Source organism: Symphalangus syndactylus, chromosome 22, assembly GCF_028878055.3.
Source record: "Symphalangus syndactylus isolate Jambi chromosome 22, NHGRI_mSymSyn1-v2.1_pri, whole genome shotgun sequence".
Lineage (NCBI taxonomy): Eukaryota > Metazoa > Chordata > Mammalia > Primates > Hylobatidae > Symphalangus > Symphalangus syndactylus.
Genome location: NC_072444.2, coordinates 15,852,618 through 15,866,968, shown reverse-complemented (window position 1 = coordinate 15,866,968; position 14,351 = coordinate 15,852,618). Strand labels below are relative to the sequence as shown.

The window sequence follows — 14,351 nt, the reverse complement described above, 5'->3', positions numbered from 1 at the left end:
TGGGCCTCAGTTTGCTCATCTGTTAAACCCCTACTCTCACTTTGCTGGGTTAAAGACCTAACAGTAGGCTGGGCACAGTGGCTCACGCCTGTGATCCCAGCATTTTGGGAGGCTGAGGCAGGCGGATCACGAGGTCAGGAGTTCGAGATCAGCCTGATCAACATGGTGAAACCCCGTCTCTACTAAAAATACAAAAATTAGCTGGGCGTGGTGGCGCCCAGCTACTCAGGAGGCTGAGGCAGGAGACTCGCTTGAACCCGGGAGGCAGAAATTGCAGTGAGCCAAGATCACACCACTGCACTTCAGCCTGGGCGACATAGCAAGACTCCACCTTAAAAACAAAAAAACAAAAAAAACCAAAAAAAACCTAACAATGGAAAGATGCATTTGCCTTGAGAGAATTCTGCTAGCTCTGAAAGTCTCATTATCCTTACTTTGCCTGCGGCCTTTCTAGCCAAGCCACACCAACCCAATCCCAGGAAGCTTCTGGAAAAAGAGTCTCCTGGGGGTTCCCCAGCCCCTGGGAAGGGAGGAAAGAGTGGGTGTGACTTGGCTCACAGCCCTTCCCTAGGCAGCTGGCCAGTGAGGTTACTGAGCCAGCCTCTGCCCTGGCTCTGAGACTCCTGCTCTATTCAATGGGTTTCTGAAACCCCTGCCTACTTAAAGGGACCCCATCAGGGACCAGGAAAATCTGGGCTGGCCAGAATACCTGCCCCCATTCAGGCCCTACCCCTGAGGATGTGTTTCTCATATCCACGCAGATCATGTGCCTTGAGAGGCCCTGGGAGCAAAGCCCTTCTGGAGACAGCACCCAGGTGTACGTTCTTTCATTCCTTCCCCCATTCATTCAATGTTGAGCACCCACTGTGTGGCTGACACTGTACTGAGCACCCACTGTGTGGCTGACACTGTTCAGACACTGGCGATAGAGTCTGAACAAGACAGACAAGGTCTCTGGTAGACCTGTGTGCACACTTGCACACAAACTTTCCCAGGTCACGCATGCACTTGGCCTAGTACTGTGCCATGCACATGCAAAGAGTCATCTAACTCATGCCTGTAGAGATCACATCAAGATCGAATGCATGCAGACAGGCTCACATGAACATCAGCCCCTATGCTGCAAACCCACAAGTACGTGCACATGCAAAGGTCGACTCCAGCTCCCACCCTCAGGTCCCCAATCAGTGCACATGCACCTACTGACTCTGGCTGGGTTTGTACCTGCATGTAAATACACGGTGATGACAGCACATACAGGCACAGGAATCTCAGGCCCACACACCCTTACTCAAATCACATTACTTATGTTCATACAATATACACAGACAGATGTGTACACATCTCACGAACACGCATGGAGCATCCAGCTAACTACTGGGAAGAAATAAAGGTAGGAGACAGAATGGCTCTTTGGGGGTCAGAGAAGGGTGCAATTGCTGCATCTCCAGGATTGCAGAGTGGAGGCCAAGACTCCTCTCATGTATTACAGGCTGGCATCTAGCTGGCCAGCCCCCCTCTCCTACCTCCGCTGCTAAGGGTGTGGCCCTCCCAGCCCATTTTCAGGGGCAGTTGGACAAAGCTGGGAGACTGCTTGAGGCCCAGAGCTTTCCTCAGGAAGCTGGGCTGGTGGAGCCCTGACCAGGGGAGACCTGCCTGTGGCCCCAGCTCTGCTGGCAACCCACCGTTTCTCATCACAAGTGCCTTCCCACTTCTGGCTTCTGCTGGTTGTTCCATAATGGGGGTAGAGAGTTTCCCAACAGTTCCTTATGATACCGCCCTCCCAGGAGGCCAACCAGTCTGGGACTCTGAGAGCCCCTCTCCACCCCGACAAAGCCCTCATTGAGGCAGTGGCTCTCAACAAGGGTGGCTCTGCCCCTCAGAGGGTACCAGGGTGGTTTCAGTCCTCAGAAATGACGGGGTCACCACTGTCATTCAGTGGGTGGGGGACAGGAAAGCTACGCTGGTGAGAGTCCCACTTCAGGAGATTTGTTGTTCATCAGATATCCTCCTAGATATTCAAGTGGGTAAAAAGCCCGGGTAACCCATCCTAGAACTAAGTCTGGTTTACAAATGAATATTTTTTGGTGTGGCTTTAATCCGTCATACATTTTTCAAAGGTGCAGCTACTGAAGTCATTCTGAACTAGAGGTCAGGTACAGCGACATGACTTTCTGCTCTTAAATCTAAGGGTAGGCCAGGCTCAGTGGCTCACATCTGTAATCCCAGCACTTTGGGAGGCTAAGGCCAGGAGTTTGAGACCAGCCTAACCAATATGGTGAAACCCTATCTCTACTAAAAATACAAAAATTAGCCAGGTGTGGTGGCATGCCCCTGTAATCCCAGCTACTCAGGAGGCTGAGACAGGAGAATTGCATGAACCTGGGAGGCGGAGGTTGCAGTGAGCTGAGATCACAGCACTACACTCTAGCCTGGAGTTCCTGAGACTCTGTCTCAAGAAACAAAAACAAAAAATCTAAGGGTAGGCTGGGCGAGGTGGTTCACACCTGTAATCCCAGCACCTTGAGAGGCTGAGGTGAGAGGACTGCTTAAGCCCAGAAATTTGAGACCAGCCTGGTAACAATGCAAGACTCCATCTCTATTACAATAATTTTAATTTTTTTAAATCTAGCGGTATATTTTTAATAAATAGGTGCCCAAGGCTGGTTACTTCATTGGCTCTTGTGGTGTGGTCATGCCAGAGCACTCATGTAGGGAGGTGGAGGGCCTTTTTCATCTCTTATGCCAGTATATAGTTTGTTTTTGAAGTCAGGTGTCTAGGCAGGCTTATTACCTAGAAATATCATGACAGGAAAATGAAGAACGCTTTTTTTTTTTTTTGAGACGGAGTTTTGCCCTTGTCGCCCAGGCTGGAGTGCAATGGCGCGATCTCGGCTCACCGCAACCTCCACCTCAGTAGCTGGGATTACAGGCATGCACCATCAGACCCAGCTAATTTTTGTATTTTCAGTAGAGTCGGGGTTTTTCCATGTTGGTCAGGCTGGCCTCGAACTCCCGACCTCAGGTGATGGGCCCGCCTCAGCCTCCCAAAGTGTTGGGATAACAGGCGGGAGCCACCGCGTCCGGCCGAAGAACGCTTTTTAAAACGTGTTCTCTAATGGGTCCGGGAGTCCGCCGCGGTCTCGGGCGCCACCAACTGGCTGTCTTGAGAACTGCAGACGAGGGCCGGCCGGGCTCCAGGACCAGGGACAGCGCCCCGGGCGCCGCTTAGAGAAGGGTGGGGATACGGAGGCGCCCGGACAGCGCCCCGAGTCACTGGCCGCGCGCTCGCCGCCCTCCGCACTTCCTCACCCCTCCCTTACACGGAGGCGGCCCCAGCGCCCGTCCTCGCCCTCTCCCCGGCGCCAGGCGCCGCCACACGTCTCCCAGCTCACAAGGGCGCACCTGCGCCCGCCCACTGTGCTCTCGCCGCCCCCTCTCGGTGCGCAGATCACGGGGTCGCACCTACGCGTTCTGGGATCTCTGTGATCCTGACAACAGCCCCGTGAGGCCGATCTTGCAAGAGTTACATGTCTGCCATGGCTGACGGGGGAAATTGAGGTGTGCAAACAGCAGATCCAGCTCTTCCGAGCTCTTCGGGACCGCAGTCCCTATCACCCGTGCGCTGTGTCTCAGTGGCACAGCCCCTTCTAGTTCCCAAGGCCCTGTGCCAAGCGCTTTCATCCAGTCCTTAAACCCACCCTGTAAATTAGGTACAATCATCTTCCCCATTTCACAGATCAGGAAGCCGAGGTCCCAGAGGCCGAGTGGCTTGCCTAACGATCAGCGGATGCAGATATGGCTACAAAACCTCTCTGAGGTCTTCACACTGCTCTGAGTCACTGCGAGGGACGCTCCTGCCAGGAAGAAAGTCCTTCCAACAGTACACACTGCCCTGCCGTGGCTGCTCTGTCCTGGTATCCTCAGGGGCTTGAATGCCTCCTGGGGTAGGATGCGGGCATGGAGCCTCGAGATCTCTCACAAAGGAACCCAATCTCCCCATCCTCACAAGCTTTAGCCGCACAAAGCACCTCCCCAAGACACACAGTAGGTGCTTAATAAACTTGTTGCTTGGCTGGAGCCCTGCCTTCCAGGAACCAGGGCTCTAAATGCATAACTACACAGCCTGGATACAGAGCAGGGCAGTGTGAGCCAGTGAGGAAGGGCACAGGCTCGAGAGGGCTGGACAGAGTGGGTTCCAACTCAGCTATTTTTTTTTTTTTTTTTTTTGAGACAGAATCTCACTCTGTCACCCAGGCTGGAGTGCAATGGCACGATCTTGGCTCACTGCAATCTCTGCCTCCAGGGTTCAAGCGATTCTCTCGCCTCAGCCTCCTGAGTAGCCAGGACTACAGGCACCCGCCACCATGCCTGGCTGACTTTTGTATTTTTAGTAGAGATGGGGTTTCACCATGTTGGCCAGGCTGGTCTTGAACTCCCAACCTCAAGTGATCCTCCTGCCTCAGCCTCCCAAAGTGCCGGGATTACAGGCAAGAGCCACTGCACCCAGCCCCGATTCAGTCTTGAGCTGTGACTGTCAGCCCTAGTTTCCAATCCGGAAAATGGAGATGATACTAGCTCTTAGCTCACAGGGTGATGGCGTGTTAAACAAGGTGATGCACACAGTCACCTTAGCATGGTGTCTTGTGCTCACGAACGGCTTGCATGGTGGTGGCTGTTAACACTGTTGCCAGTAGGGTCTTCTTTGGGATATACAAAGCCCAAGAGCCCTAGCTGAATCATGCTCTCTTTTACCCCAAGGGTAAATCAGGTAGGCAGGAGGAGCAGGAGGAGCAGAGGAAGAGGCTGCAAATGTAGTCGGGCTGGGTTGGGGACAGGAGGAGGAGGGAGATGGCTGGGGCACGGTGGCTCATGCTTGTAATAATCCTAGCACTTTGAGAGACCGAGGCAGGTGGATCGCCTGAGGTCAGGAGTTCGAGAACAGCCTGGCCAGTATGGCAAAACCCCATCTCTAGTAAAAATACAAAAATTAGCTGGGCGTGGTGGTGCATGCCTGTAGTCCTGGCTACTCAGCAGGCTGAGGCATAAGAATCACTTGAATCCAGGAGGCCGAGGTTGCAGTGAGCTGAGATCGTGCCACTGAACTCCAGTCTGGGCAACAGAGCAAGACTCTGTCTCATAAAAAAAAAAAAAAAAAAAAAAAAAAGAGGGAGAGGCAGCCATCCTTGGTGGAGGCAGACAGCTTAGCAGTGTCTGAGACTCTCTGCCTCATAACCTAATCTCTGACCCTCAACCCTGATCAGCTCTATAGTCTCCTTGTTTTAGTGAGCACTCCATATAAATGTTCTATGAATGAATGATGTCCTACATTGACTATGAACAAAAAGAAACAGAAAGTCAACTTTAGTCCTATCATAATATATATAAGGCCTGGCATCAGTATGGGTTTGTAATCACATGGACCTGTGCTTGAATTCCTGCTCTGCCACTTCCTGGCTTGTGACTTTGGTCCATTTTCATAACCTCTCAAAGCCTCAGTTTCTTCATCTGTAAAAGGGGATGGTAATGATAATAAAACTACTTACCGCATAGGATTGTTCTTAGGATTCAGTGTAAACTGCTCACCCCTGGCACATAGTAGGCACACAATAAATGGAGACTGTCTTTAGTACTATTATTGGACACGACAAGGACAGCTACGAGCTGAGCCAGGAAATCCGTGTTCTGAGCCTAGTGCCACCATTGGCTCACAGTGTGACTGTGGGCAGCTCCCCAGTTTTCTTCTCTGAATAATGAGGCCCCTCCAAGGGCCCTTCTCAATCTGATTTTCTGGGGCAGCCTAGCCCCTATTTGCATGGTGGGCAGAGAAGTCTCTTGGAAACAGCTCTGCCCACCAGTCTGTCTCTTCCAGACCACGCCACTGAAGGGGGTGGCATTCCCATGACAGGGAGGAGGCAGGCATCACTGGGAGTCTCAGAACCTCACCTGATACCTGCCCTGGCCCCATACAGACCTCTCAGGACCAGCCCCACTCCAACGCAGGGTGCAGCCCCAGAGCCATGTCACATAGGCGCTGGGTCTCAGAAGGAAGGGACCTGTATCAAGGTCAACTGTGTGCCCCTAGGTCCATCTCCTTGCCTCTATGAACCTCAGTTTCCTCACCCACAAAATGCGGGTGAGTCTTGCTGGCCCCAGGGGCTCCGGCACGCTCAGCAGCAACCCAGATGTGAAAGTCCTTTGTGAATTGCTCCCATCAGGCATAATCATGATAATTACTATCTGTAAAACGAGGGGGTTGGACCAGCTGATCTCTGTGGGCTCCTTCCCAGCTCTGAAGCTGGAGATTTCTTGGGTTTCCAAGCTGGGAGTTCACACAGACGTAGGGGGCCAGGAGAAGTCAGGGTCTGCGGGATTATGTGTCCACGGGAACCCCTGAAAAGTTGTCCCCATTCATCCTTTTCCCCCAAGCCAGCCTGGGGCACTGGGCCCCAGGGATAGGCCATGGGGAGGGGGAGCTGGAAGCTTTAGGGTCTGGAAGCTTCAGGGCCAAGTCGTGCAGGTGTGAGCCTCCGAGTCTGAGCCCCACCCCTGCCCCTGTCCCTGCCCAGAATTGCTCCCATTACCCAGAGCACAGATTCTGTATGGCGCCCTCCCCAACCCCTTCTCATCCTGCATGCAGTACACAGAAATGGCTAAAAGTAGAGTCACACAACCCTCAATTCAAATCTCAGCCCAGCCACTCACCAGCTGGGTGACCTGGGGCAGGCTATTTAACCTCTCTGAGCCTTTGAGGGTTGCTAAGAACGATTGCTCTGAGGATTAAATGAGATAGATCCATGAAAAGTGCTTACATGGGGCCCAGCACACTGCAAGTGCTCAGTGAATGCCCCCACCTGCATCCAATTGGGCAGGCCCCATCATGCCTCCCCACAACCAGAATCTTCCTAGAATTCCTGAGCTAGCTGCCCAGTTCCCACCCGGACTGCCACGGGGTGGGCCCAGCATTATAGAGTTTGGGCAGGTCCCAGGCTTCTCTGCCCTTTGGAGGACTACAGAGGCCCATACCTCTCCAGCCAGGGAGGGCTGTGGGCTTTGGGGACTGGGACAGGTGAGGTCTTTGTCCCAGCGGCTCTGCCCAGTCCTGTTTCTAGAGGCAGGGAGCCCTGGGAGAGGGACTGTAAGGGCAACCCTCTATCCCTGGCAGAGCTCCCCCACCTCAAGTGAAAGGCAAGTGGTGAATGAGGCAAGGCTAGAGTCTTCAGTCCCATGACATCCTGAGCCTGCTGCCCGGGTGGGCACAGTGCCTATAGCAGTCTGCCAGCAGGTGTATGGCCTCTCTCTGGACCTCCAAGAGAGGGGAAGATGCAAGAAGCTGGTGATGGTGACATCAGCTCAGGCCTTGTCCTGGCAGCCTCTCGAGGGTGCCTGATGCTGCCAACTTTTGAACAAGAAGAATCAGGGCTGCCCTGGCAGTTCTGGCACCGAGCTTGCAGGCAGGAAGAAGTTCCCAAGGTCACCCTCCATCAGTGACCTCCACCCTATCCCTCGAGCCCTAAGTCAAGGAGTGGGGCCTTGGAGAGGGCTGTCCTCTGAGCGGGGTACTGGGGTGGCTTTCCCTCGCAGAACTGGGGCCCAGAGTTCAGGAGCCAAGCAGAGGGCTGGACCCATCTGCCCCACCTCCACCTTCTCTCTGCTGCCCCCACAGCCTGGCTGCGGCAGACACGTGGCTCCTGTGGCCTTGAGAAGGTCACAGCCTCTGAGGTGGCTCAGGCATCTGATCCTCACCCACTGCCCCCCAACCCCAGCCTTGCCAGCAGATCCACATTCTCAGGGGAGTCTGAGGAACAGGTACTGTAGTTTCAAGAACTACTGCAATTCCCCCAGAGATACAACAACACACTTGAGGCTCACACAACACAGTCACCAGCTTCAACTCATGGGAGCTGTGCTGCAAAGACAGAAACTACATCCTCCCATTCCACAGATGGAAAGGGAGGCTCAAAGAGGCCTGAGCTCACCCAGCTAGTGGGGTGGGGCCAGAAGCGGAACACAAGGTTCCTGACTTCCTGAACCAATGACAGCCCCCGGCCCTCCAGCTCTCATAGCAACCTAGTTCCTGGGAGGCTTGGTGCCTTGATCCTCTTGCCTGCCCCTGGGATGGAAGAGGCTGGAATCCTCTCCTTTGCACACTGGGAGAAAATGAGGTCCAGGGAAACAGGCGAGGGGGCCATCCTTGCACAGCAGTGGCAGGGCAGAGAACTGTGCCAGGTGGTTCCTCATTCCAGGCTAGTGGGCTCAGCCTGCCCCTCCTGTGTATCTCGCATTGATTTTGGGGAAATACAGACTCCTCAGCCTGCCATTCAAGGCCCTTAATAGACTAACCCCAATTTGTCCCTACCCACGCCTTCCATGAATTCAACCCAGTGTCCACATTGCCACCCCCACCCTTGCCCACGCCGTAGCCGGTCTCGCCTCCAGGACCGCCTCCACTTCTCCTCTTGCTGTGCAACTCGTAATTCTACTACTAACATTATCATTTACTGAACACCTAATATGTGCCAGGCAAGGACTCTTCAAGGAGGAAACTTACCCAGCTCACCTGGTGATAGCCATGCCAACTACCTTGGAAATGTGAAGTTACTGAAAAAATTCTCACTACTCTCAAAACACTGAAGAAAAGGCTTATATTTTTTCTGGCTGTAGAGAAATATTTCATGTTTTTAGAAAAGATTTTTCTCCAGATTTGTCTGTGTTTGCTTTTCCTTGTGTCTCTCTGTGTTTCTCTCAGTGCAGCTTTATATTTTTCAAAGCAGTTCCCAGCCAGTATGTCTGGCCCCACAAACAACATCCCCAGGGAGGTGGGCAAATAAAAGCTCGCCATCCCTGTTCTAGGGAGAAAGAAATGAGGCACAGAGAAGGCAGGTGACTTTTCCAAAGTCACACAGCAGAGACTGGATTTGGCATCCTGAGGACTCCCAATCTATGTCCTTTCAGACCCAGCAGAATGCCTAGGATAAGCTGGGCACTACCCTCAGTGTTTGCTTTGCATTCGCCTTCTTATTCCTTGAAACATACTCATCAGGCAGGTGCTATGACTCCCACTTCCTAGATCAAGAAACAGACACAGAGGGAGAGAGGAACTCACCAAAAGTTGTACGGCTGCTCAGTGGCAATGTCAGAATTCGAACTTGGGTCTGCTTCCTCCGAATGGGGGCCCGAGGGAGGGTGGCCTCGGTTGGCAGAGGTATTAACCAGTAGAGTGGGCAAGTCACTTTCTCTCTTTGAGCCACACCTCCTCATCTGACACATAGCACCAGCCTGTGGCAGGGACCGCAGGACCCAGCTCATCTCTGTGCCCCAGTGCCTGTCACGGTCCCTGGGATCCACTACATGCTCATTAAATGCTTAGGGAGTAGGCACACAAGGCTGCTCCCATTGTGCTGGTGCAAAGCAGGAGTATCATGTTCTGCTTCCTTTCTTGCAGTAGGAAAGGCTGGAATCCCAGTGGGACCTTTCTGTTTTGGGGTGTCTCCCCACCAGCACCCCTCTGCCTCTTTTCCCTTCTTCCTCTCTGAGTCACCACCCGCCTGACAGTGCCGGTCTTTAGGCCTAATTATAGAGCACATTTTGAGGCATAAAATGTCCACAAATGTGAGCAATATAGCTGTAGCCCACTGCCCTCGGGTCCCCTCCTCCTGGGCTGACCCCAGGGTGGCTGCCCCAGGAAGCCCTGAGACTGGCGACCCCTGCTTGGCCCTAGTGTGGATCCAGAGGCTGCACTCTGCAGGAAGTCCTCAGTCTGGGGCCCTATGTGCCCACACTGCCACCAGAGCCAAACTTCCTTTCCTTATTGGCACAGGGCTGCCACCTCACACCTCTGACTTTCCTCATTCCCCAGCCAGGCTCAGCTGCCTCCCAGAGCTGGAGCTGGGCCCAGAGAGGGAAAATGACTTGTCCGGGCCACACAGCCAGCAAGAGGCAGGGCCAGGCTTGGACAGGGAATCAGCACTCTGGCAGGCTTAGTGTGAATGCCGAGGGAGCGTGGTGGAGCTGGGAGCCCCTCACAGCTCCCCATCTAGCATGTCTGCCCTGGAGGCTTCACCTAAGCCCACAGAAGCACCTCTCCACAGCGCCAGCCTCTCAGAGGCACAGGGTGCCAGGGCCAGCCTGGCAGAGGTCCTGCCATGCAAGGAGGTGAGCAGAGAGTGCTGAGGGCTCCCTTCCCTTCACACCAGCTGGCCCCCAGCCTTGCTGGGAGGACAAAGCAGAAACTGGGGCCTGGTAATTGCCTCTAGCAAAAGTGGAAAGGAAAGGGAACCCCAGGGCCGCTTGGAGCCTGCGCTGGGGCCTGTCCTGTCTTGGGAAGGACCTGCAAAACAACACCTTCAGGGACAGCAAAGGAGCAGCCTGGGGAGAGGCTCCCGTGGCAACCCGCTGGGTGTGTACACAGAGGGGAGGCAGGAGAGGAGGGTCCACTGAGTGGGAAGCACCAGGCAGTTTCCCAGGATTATTGGGGTCAGCCAAGCTGCGTCCACATGAATCAGAAAAGAGGGAGGAAGGGGAGGCTTTGCTGGGGATGGTCGGGGGCCTCCACTCCCCTCCCCGGGTGATGAAGTGTTCACATCCCACACGCAGGAAGCTGATGTAATTCATGCGTGTGTGCACCCATGATGGCCTGGGTGTGGGTGGGTGCATGTGCGTGTCTGCCAGGTTCATTTTTAAGGGCGTAGGGCGTCCTTGTGTTCTTCCTGCATGCGCGTGTACCATGTGTGCACCCTGGAGGAGATAATGGAGGCAGACGACAGCAGATGAGGGCTTCTGAAGAGGCTCTTCTCCTTGCTGACAACCTCCGTCTCTCTGTGTGTACACACATGCCAGCATCTGGATGGTGTGACTCTCAGTGTTTGTGTGTCAGGCAGAGTCGGGGGCAGGGGTCTTGGCCTGGGTGTGCCCGTGTGTTCCTGTGTCTGGGTCTCAGGGTATCTGTCAGTCAAACTGTATTTGCGTTTGTGTCTGGCCGTGCTCAGGTCTCGGTTGTTTGCACAGCACGTGAGGCTGCTCGGCAGCCTCTGACAGCCAGCCAGGACAAAGGCCTCCGCAGACAGACGGCAGCATGGAGGACAGATCTGCCGGAGGAGTCCTCAAAGGGCCTCTTGGCCCCAGAACTTGACAGCAGGGCAGGGGCACGGCCAGGTAAGGGGGAGGTGGAGGCCCTGCTGTGGGAGCCTGAGGCCTGAGTGGCAGAGACCTCTCTCCCTGCTGCCCTCCAAGAGGCCAAAGGAAGAATCCTTCTTGTCTCCTAAGGGTGGAGGGTAGTTAGAGCCAGGAGAGGGGCCTCCTGAGACTCCTGCCAGGCAGGCACCTTGGGAAGAAGAGAAGAGGAGAGGGCTTTGCCCAAGGAAGCTGGGAAGGTCCCAGGGTGAAAGCACCATTATGGTGCTCCATGGGACAACCCTCCCTCCATGGGAAGGGGTGGCAAGGCAAACCTAGGACTCTGGACCCTCTCCTCAACCTGACCCAGCTTCCAGCCACAGGCACCCTCCCCTCCTGGCAGCAAAGGAGAGCAGGTCCACATGGACCACTCCACCATGGCGTTCACCCTTCCTCCACTCCACTGCTGTGGAGATCTGCTCCCATCAAGAGTCAGAGTACCACGATTCTAGACCTCGCTGAAGGTGACTAGGTGACCTCAGGCAGTTCATTTAGCCTCTCCGAGTCTCAGTTTCCTCATCTGTGCAATGGAGGCTTCAGCCCCTGCCCTGAAATATTGCTGTGAAGGGGGAAATTGCTTGTGCCACCTGAGGATTAATCATTACCCTGGAACCCTTCCCAAGGCCATCAAGGAACACGCACCTCTTGCCAGACCCTCCAGCTGCCGGGGGCTCTCAGAGTGAGGCTGAGGTCCTGGAGAGGGGAATGGGGGGCCCCCATGGCCAGCTGGACCTGACCACTGCCTCCCCACTCAGCCACAGCCCTCAGGGCTCTGTGCCAGTCCAGAAGCCCATTCAGGGACACCTTCGTCCAATGTTCTGTCTCATCTGCGAGGCAACCTTCCCCAGTGCCCCAACCATAGCGTTTTCCCCCAAACACCCTCAGGAAGGAGGGACCACTACCTGTGCAGGGGGGCCAGGAGCCTCCTGAGAGCCTCCTATGGGGAGGAAGTGGTACCATCTCACCCCCACTGCCTTTCTCTCCTACTTCCACCTGGCCAGCTTCCCTCAGTGCCCCTCCTGCCTCAGTGCCCCTTCCCTCAGTGTCCCTCCTGCCTGCCGCCCCAGGGGCCTGACCTCTGACTTGGCAGGGAGGGGAATGGAGCCCGGGGACAGAGGCCAATGCGCCCCGTGAGCTGTGGATGCTCTTCCTGACCCCGCCACCAGGCCTGTGCTATGACCCCAACAAGGACTCCGAGAGCACGCACAGGCTGGGGTCTGTTAGGGTAGGGAGGGGGCCGCTCACCTCCGGAGACTGTGTCTGTGCGGGTGTGTGTACACAAGGTTTCTTCCCCAAGCCCAGGCGCCCCGCAGCTGGCACCAAACCCTGCAGAGCACGGAAACCGCCCCGTGAATTCCCACCGAGTCCTCAGATCCTGCCGAGCCAGGGGGGGGCGACGAGGGGGCGCCCAACTGCGTGACGCGTGTGCCCCGCTCTGCCGCGGGTCAGGGACAGGGGAATGCGTCCTGTCTCTGGGGATGCAAGGACATCACCGCCCTCCCCGCTCAGGGTCATTGATCTGAGGCCCCCACTTCCTTCCTCTGAGGACAGGAGCGCCCCCCTCTGGGGGGCGCTAGGGCTTGGGCCCCTCCCCAGGGATGGAGGAAACGCGCCCACTTCCCACAGTCCCTCCTCTAAACCCCAGGCGCCCCCACCTCGAGGTGGGCGGAAAACTGGACTCCCCACCCACCCAGGGGGGTGGGACCAAAGCCCCCTGGCCGCGGCCTGGACCAAGTCCCGCAGGCTGGGGGTTCAGCCGGCTCAGTCCAGGCCTCCCCCCACTTCTCCAGCCGCCGTCAAGACCGAGCTGGGCGAGCCCAGCTGCGCCCACCCCTCGCCCCTGGAGAGCCGGGTCCCCCACGCGTTCGCCCCCACCCTCCGTCCCCGCCCGCCCGCGCGGGGTCTTGGCTGCGGGCCGACGGGAGTCTGGACACCTCCGTCCCCTTCCCCTTTCCAGGGCCGCAGCCCTGGCGGGGCGCACTCACCCGCGGGCCTGGGCCGGGGGCGTCCTGGGCTCGGCACTCTGGTGCCCGCGGCCGCCGCTGCAGCTCTGCTCAGACGCGGCCGGCGTTCGCCGCCGCCGCAGTTCGGGGAGGGGGACGTCACATGACCGCGGAGCGCTCCTTCCCCGGCGCCGCTCCCCCCTCACTGCAGAGCCCAAGCCGCGGGCGCGGGAGCGGCGGGGAGGCCCCTGCCCTGCCGCCCCGCCCCGCCGCAGGTCCCGGAGGAGGGTTCTCGGTGCCCCCATTTTACAGGTGGGGAAACTGAGGACCAGAGAGAGGCAGGGACTGGCTCAAGGTTACACAGCTAGACGGTGGCAGAACCTGGGCGACAGCCCAGCGGTCCAGGCAACAGCTCTTGCTCCAAAGGGACTGGGACAACTTCTGGAGCAAGTGGAGACGTCGGGATAGGTGGGGCCACGGCCCCCATGGGCTCCGCTTGTCTGCAGGGATGGGAGGAAGGCGCACAGGCTTCGCTGGGCGACGAAGCTGCTGCGCCCTGGCTGACGCCCTCCTCACCCGGGCGCTCGGTGCCCTTCCTGGCAGAGGCCACGCGGTTGACCCTCGCCAGCCCATTCGCGGCTCTTGGACTTTGTCTCTGGACTGGGCAGCTCGCCTCCGCCCCAGCCTAACCCAGGCCCAGGGTGGGTGTGGGGAGGGGAGCCACAGGCTACGGAGAAGTGGAAGGGAGGCACCAGGAGGAGAGTGGGATCAGAACAAGAGTGAAAACCCAGGCAGGGAGGGGGCGCAGAGATCACCTCAGCCTGACTTCCAAGGCCCAGGGAGAGTTAGAGACTTGCCCAACGTGCACAGCAAGTGAGCAGCCTGCCCACTCGAGTCCCTTATTTGATGGTCAACAAAGCCTGAGGCCCCTGTGCCCCACTCCCCACCAAGGGGGAGCCCTCACCCACACCTCTTTCTGTTCTCCACTGAGCTCCTCCCCGGGGAACAGCCCACATGAAGCAAAGGGGTCTGCAAGGCCAGAACTGCGGGGGACAACGGGTGAGGGTATGGTTGGTGGCTCCAAGGTCATGAACTCGTCACAGAACACTCGTGTTCCAGGGGGATCTCTGAGATCTCTGGATCTCACCCCAATGTTCTAAGAACTGGGAAAACAGGCTGCAAAAGGCGCAAAGACAAACCTCTGTCTCAACCATTTCGAATTGGTGAGTCAAGTCG

At 56.5% G+C, this 14,351-nt stretch overlaps 1 protein-coding gene across 11 annotated transcripts in view; it reads right to left on the bottom strand.

Annotated features, from left to right (window-relative positions):
• Positions 1-13,281, bottom strand: part of RAP1GAP (RAP1 GTPase activating protein) — a 73,408-nt gene extending 60,127 nt beyond the window's left edge. For 3 of the 11 annotated variants that reach the window (XR_010118934.1, XM_055262450.2, XM_063631651.1), the window contains exons 1-2: positions 13,158-13,280; positions 12,418-12,498 (exon numbers count right to left, since the gene is read on the bottom strand). The gene's annotated coding sequence lies outside the window, so the exon portion shown is untranslated. Of the gene's footprint in view, positions 1-12,417; positions 12,499-13,157 lie in introns of all 11 variants that reach the window. The other 8 variants (XM_055262445.2, XM_055262453.2, XM_055262454.2 and 5 more) reach the window with 4 other exon arrangements.
• Positions 13,282-14,351: the final 1,070 nt, after the last annotated feature.